This window comes from Elephantulus edwardii, unplaced genomic scaffold (assembly GCF_000299155.1).
Source record: "Elephantulus edwardii isolate Elephantulus edwardi_28Jun2011 unplaced genomic scaffold, EleEdw1.0 scaffold00050, whole genome shotgun sequence".
NCBI lineage: Eukaryota > Metazoa > Chordata > Mammalia > Macroscelidea > Macroscelididae > Elephantulus > Elephantulus edwardii.
Genome location: NW_006399800.1, coordinates 16,244,316 through 16,251,128, shown reverse-complemented (window position 1 = coordinate 16,251,128; position 6,813 = coordinate 16,244,316).

The following is a 6,813-nucleotide window of genomic DNA, read 5'->3' as shown; positions in this document are numbered from 1 at the left end:
CTGGCTTCACCCTCTCCAGGACAAACCTGTTTGTTCTCCTAGCAGTCAATGGCAGTCTTCTCCAGCACCACAACTCAAAGAAATAAATTCTCTTTCTGTCATCCCTATTCACTGTCCAACTCTCCGATGCATAGCACGTAATTGCAAAGACTATAGCCTGGATCAGGCACACCTTAGTCTCCAGCCTGACATCATTGCTCTTCAGTACTCTTGAGAAATCCCTCACAGCTGACTTTCCCAATGTAATTCGTCTCCTGATTTCCTGGCTGCTGTTACCAAGAGTGTTGACTGTGGAGCCAAGTAAACTAAAACTGTTAACTTATCTCAATCTCTTCACCATCCATACTGATGCTGCCACTTGGCCCAGTGGTGAAAATCTTTGTTTTCTTGATGTTGAGCTTCAATCCATATTGAAGACTGCAGCAAGCACTTCAGGTCTTCCTCAGTTTCAGCAAGTAGGTTGTATCATCCGCATAATGCAGGTTGTTGATGATTCTTCCACCAATCCTGTTGCCACATTCCTCCTCATACAGCCCAGCATCTCGGATGATTGTTCTGCATACAGATTGAAAAGGTATGGTGACAAAACACATCCCTGATGGACCCCTTCTTGATTTAGTCTACGGTAAAATGAGACTGGCAAATACAAACAGAAATGCACAATTTAAAGAGGATAAAATAAAAAACTTTTCCCAACAGGGTGAAAAGAAAACCTACTGACTGGGACCAAACATTTGACAATACCATCTTAGACAAGAGTCTCATAATGAAATTTTACAGAATACTTCTGGACCTCTGCAAGAAAAAGACTGAGAACCCAATTACAAAATGGACGAAAGACTTGTAAACACCTTTCATAGAAGACATTCAGGTGGCCAACAAACACATATAGAAATACTCCGAATCACTGGCAATAACAGAGATGCAAATCAAAACCAAAATGAGATACCATCTCATTCCAGTAGCAGTGACAAAGTTTAATGGGACTTTAGTAAGTTTAAAAGTGAAGGCGTTTGACTATGTGGATCACAACAACCCGTGGCTGACTCTGAGAAGAAAGAGGATCCCAGAACATTTGGTTGTGCTAATGCGAAACCTATACTTGGACAAAGAGACAGTCGTCAGAACAGAGCAGGGAGACACTGGATGGTTCAAGATCAAGAAAGGGGTCCATCAGGGATGTATTTTGTCTCCATACCTTTTCAATCTGTATACAGAACAGATCATCCGGCACGCTGGGCTGTATGAGGAGGAACATGGCATCAGGACTGGTGGAAGAGTCATCAACAAGTTGCGTTATGCAGATGACACAACCCTGTTCCCTGAAACTGAGGAGGACCTGAACCTCTTGCTACAGAAGGTCAAGGACTGCAGTCTTCAATATGGATTGAAGCTCAACATCAAGAAAACAAAGATTCTCACAACTGGACCAATTGGCAGCATCAGTATGGATGGTGAAGAGATTGAGATAAGTTAACAGTTTTCGTTTACTTGGTTCCACAGTCAACACTCTTGGTAACAGGAGCCAAAAAATCAGGAGAAGAATTGCTTTGGGAAAGTCAGCTGTGAGGGACCTCTCAAGAGTACTGAAGTGCAATGACGTCAGGCTGGAAACTAAGGTGCGCCTGATCCACGCTATAGTCTTTGCAATTATGTGCTATAAACCGGAGATTTGGACAGGGAATAGGGATGACAGAAAGAGAATTGATGCCTTTGAGTTGTGGTGCTGGAGAAGAGTGTTGAAGATACCATGGACTGCTAGGAGAACAAACAGGTTCGTCCTGGAGGGGGTGAAGCCAGAATGTTCCCTGGGGTCAAGGATTCTGAAGCTTCGTCTGACATACTTTGGGCATGTCGCAAGGAGGGACTGGTCCTTGGAGAGGGACTTCATCTTTGGGAGAGTGGAGGGATGGCGCAGGAGAGGAAGACCCTCGATGAGTGTATCAATTCTGTGAGTGGAGTAGTAGAAATGAATGTGTTTGGGACAGTGAGGTTGGCACAGGATAGAATGGCATTTAGGGCTCTTGTACATAGGGTCACTATGAGTCGCAAAAGACTCGATGGCACATCACAACAACAAGTAATAAGTATTGGAGAGAATGTGGAGCGATAGGAAATCTTATACATTGTTGGTGGGATTGCAAAATGGTACAACTTCTCTAGAAGGCAGTTTGGTGTTTCCTCAAAAAGCTTAACATAGAAATTTCATATGACTCAGCTATTCCACTGCTTGGAATACACCCTGAGAAAATAATAACTGAGGCTTAAACAGAGCCTTGTACACCAATGTTCATAGAAGCATTACTAACCATCGCAAGAACATGGAAACAACATTCACCATTGCAAGAACATGGAAACAGCCCAGATGTCCAACCACAATGGGATAGATTGAGAAATTATGGTATATTCACACAGTGGAATACTATGGAGCATGCAGGAACAATGATTTTGTAAATTACTACCCAACTTGGGAGGGACTGGAGAGCATTATGTTGAGTGAATTAACTCACTCTCATAAGGACACATGCTAAACAAAACCATTATTGTAGAATGAGTATGAAGAGCCAAAGGGAGGAGGGTGGAAGCAGAGGGGTGAGTATTGGCGAGGGGATGTTAATCATAGGGTTGCACAATATAATGGGGGGGGGAATAGTGGGAAAGATTCTGTATGAAAAACAATGTATTCTTTATAAATAAATCAGCATAAAATAAACAAAAAATTAAAAAATAAGATACAGAGCAAACCATGATGTGCAAATGGCCCTCCTTCTCTCTCATGGCCATGCCCTTGGCCTACAACACCAATCCACACTTAACTAAGGCCCTCAGGCTGAGAAAAGTGGAGACCCCTATCAGTTCTCACTCTTAGGCTTTGCATGCAAAGCCTTCTTAGTCATCATCTCCTGTACAGTCCTCTTTGTTTTCCAGTTGGTGGCCTATGCAGCAGCCTTTCTCCAAAACCCCACCAGTAAGAGGCCAGGGTGGCTGAGCCCTGACTTCGAGCTCAGTCTGGAAGGAGCAAGGCAACTGTCAAGACCGGCCTAGCCCATCACCCATGCACCACTAAGCACTGATTCCTATAGCACCCTAGACAGGGCTTGGACCAGACAGACATCTGTCTCTAAGCAGTAGCTAGCATCCCTCCTCTATTCCACCTGGTTTGAAAATATTGAGTTACAATTTAAAATATATTCAAGAGATTTTTAAGAATTTTTTTCTGCACTTAAATAAATAAAAAGAAGATACTAACAAGAATTGGTCACCACTGAAATATTTTAAGAAATAGCATGTGTTAAAGAGCCAGTAACAATGAGTGAAGGAGTTCAAGCTTCATTGAAGGCACTGGAAAAAATTAAGTCTATATGAATCAATAGAATAACAATTTTCATGTTTAGATTAACAGAGGCAGTCCTGGACACGCTCATCAGCCTATGCCAGGAAGAGATCTATATTTGTTCCCATTCCCAAAAAGGGTAATCCAACAGAATGTGGAAATTCTCAAACAATATCTGTCTTGGAGAAAGTAAAAGCAAGTTTTTGCTTGGAGGCTAGGTTTTGAAGCTCTGCCTTACCTACTATAGGCATATGACCAGGAGGGACCAGTGCTTGGAGAAGGACATCATGCTCGGAAGAGTGGAGGGACAGCGCAGGAGAGGAAGAACCCAGATGAGATAGATTGATACAGTGACTAGGGCAATGAGGGTAGGTGTGTCGGAATCAGTGAGACCGTCTCAGAACACGGCAGCCTTCAGAGCTGTTTGTACATAGGGTTGCCATGAGTCACAGGAGACCCAACACCATATAATAACATCATTAATATCACATGCAAGTAAAATATTGCTGATCATTCAAAAGTGGCTAGAACAATACATTGAAAGAAAACTGCCAAAAGTTCAAGCAGGGTTTAGAAGAGGCTGTGACACCAGGGATGTTATTGCTGATGTCAAGTGGAACCTGGCTGAAAGCACAGAATATCAGAAGAATGTCTATTTGTGTTTTATTGACTGTACAAAGGCATTTAGTTGTGTGGATCATAACAAACTATGGTTAACATTAAGAAGACTGGGAATGCCAGAACATTTAATTATGCTTATACAAAATACATATCTAGGCCAAGAAATTGTTGTTCAAATAGAGCAAGGCAACACTGTATAGTCTAAAATTTAAAAAAGGGTGTGCTTCAGGGCTGTATCTTTTTCCCATAGCTATTAATTTATATGCTGAGCAAATCATCCAAGAAATTAGTCTTTATGAACAGAATGTGGCATTAAGATTGGGCAAAGACTCATCAACAACCAGCATTATACAGTTGACATAGCCTTGCTTATTGAAAGCAAGAAGGACTGGCAGCCCTACCTGCAGAAGAGCAAGGACAAAAGCTTTCAATACACATTACATCTCAACATAAAAAAAAAATAAATTTCACCATTGGTTCAATAGACAACATCATGATAGATGGAGAAAAGTCTGAAATTGTCAATGACTTTGTCTTTCTTGGATTCATAATCACACTCTTGGTACCAGTCAGGAGATAAGGAAATTAATGGTTTGGGTAAAGAAAGACAGCTGACAAGGACCCTCTCTAAAGTCCTGAAGAACAATGTATTGGTTTAAAGACTAAAGTACACCTAATTCAGGCAACAGTTTTTCTGATCACCTGCTATACATCTGAGAGGAGGACAATAAGTAACAATGACAGACGCAGCATCAATGCCTTTGAGTTGTGGTATTGGAGAAGAGTACTGAATATTCCATAGACTACCAAAAGAACAACCAGAAATGTCTTGGAGAAAGTGCAACCAGAGTGCTCCTTTGAAGCAAAGGTGAGGGAGTGTCATCAGTGTTGTTGTCAGGAAGAGCCAGTCCTTGGGGGTGGGGGGGGCATCTTACTGGGGGAAATGGGGGGCTAGAGAAAGAGAGGAAGCCCTTCAACAAGATGGATTAACACAGTGAAAATGGACTGGAGCATGTCAGAGATGGTGAAGGATATAGGTCAAGTTTAACATCTGTTGTGCATAGAGTTACGAAATCATATTTAACTGGATGAAACAGCTAACCTCAGTTAGCAATATAAAAATGACAAAAGAAAGATCTCTCTGCTTCCAGAAAGATTAGAACTAAGAAAACCCAATGGAACAGTTCTATTGTTCAACACATAGAAAAAACAAAAGTCAGACTCCCCTGGATGGCAATGGGTATTTTGTAGTTGTTGTTGTTATAGAGATCTTAGGAGGGAACTCAGGGATGGGGGTAGGGGTGTTGGTAAAATATGGCTCGAAGGAGGGAGAAATTGAATCCAGATAAGCAAGCTTTTTTTTAGAAGTCTACTGAAACAAGCATTGCATGGCACAAGAAAGTCAGTAAGTGAAAGTGTGATGTTGAGAAGAAGGCTCAGGTCAAGTTCAAATTCTGCTAAGTTTAGGTACTATTTAGTAGAAGCTTTGGAGACTAGAAAGTGAAAGACTGAAAATACAATTTATGGGAAAATGAGTTGAATGTTGAGATGTGAATGCTAAAGCCAAGTGGCAGGGAACTAAAGAATTCTTTTAACAGAAAAGTAATACAGTCGACATGATCTACAAAGTCACATAATTACAAATGAGGAAACTCCGAGGCACGGGGGCACAGAGAACACATGGTTAAGAATGTACTTAGCACACTACTGGCTGCCAGTTCTTTTCACTGATCTCTATGTTCAGGAGATCACAACTGAGGAGGCGAGGGAAGCCCTCCTCTACACTGGGAGTGTAGGAGTCTACAGGCAGGAAGTAGAGGGGAAAGCTTTTGGTGAATAAAACCTGAAGAAAGAAAAGAAAAAGAAACAAGGGAGAGGAGGGGAGGAGAGGGGAGGGGAGAGGAGAGGAAAGGGGAGTAGAGAGAGAGAAAGGGGGGGGCAGAGAGAGAGACAGAGTTAGTTATTAACAGGTAAAGTGAAACAAACCTAAGATGTTCTAGTGTTGGCTCTTGTACTCTGGCACCATAGCAAGTCTGTGGTACTGAGAAGGAATGTGAGATAAGAGTAGCAGAAGCAGCCACCACACCCCTTCTTTTGTCCTTAGGAGTTATTAAAATCGGTGATGAAATCTAACTCTCTGGCTCCAGTACCTGGTTGATATCCAGCTTTGAGAATCACCTCTGATGTCACAGCAGATGATTCAGAGTCATCCTGGAGCACCTTGAGAGAGGGAGAAGGGAGGTATTTATTTTCCAAAGGATGTTTTGCTTTCATGACATAAGCCTGAGAGTTGAGTTCAAGAAAAACTTCTCTGTGAAGCCAGTGTGAATCAACTTTCCGACGCTACAGTTCTATCTACAACTTTTTTTTATTGGTTTGCTCCCCAAATTCGTATATATTGTGTTTCACACTATTCTTCATTCACATTATGTTTCATACAATCATCCTCATGCATTATGTTTCATAAAATTAATTACCGTTGAACCTTGTTCATCGTTACCCCGACTATTCGCCAAGATCCTTCTCATTCGCCACCCGCCCCCCCCACACACACCCCTGCTTCACCCACCAAACTGTCTTTTATTCCCATTTTTAACACCAGGGTGCTGGGTCCAGCTGTTGAGGATAGCTGTTGAGTGTCCTTTTTCTGAGGAGTGGAATATACAGCTTTCTCGAGGTAAGAGGTAAGTTTGTGCTTTCCCATATCCCTTGCCAGCCTCTGACCTTTTCCCCAGGCAAAGTGCTCTGTGACATTTGTCTGGAAGTAAAACCTTGTTTCTTTGGCTGCTCAGCTCCTCAGAGCGATGACTCCTAGGAAGTTCCCATGACCCGATTGCCACAGGCTCAGACAGGCGTGC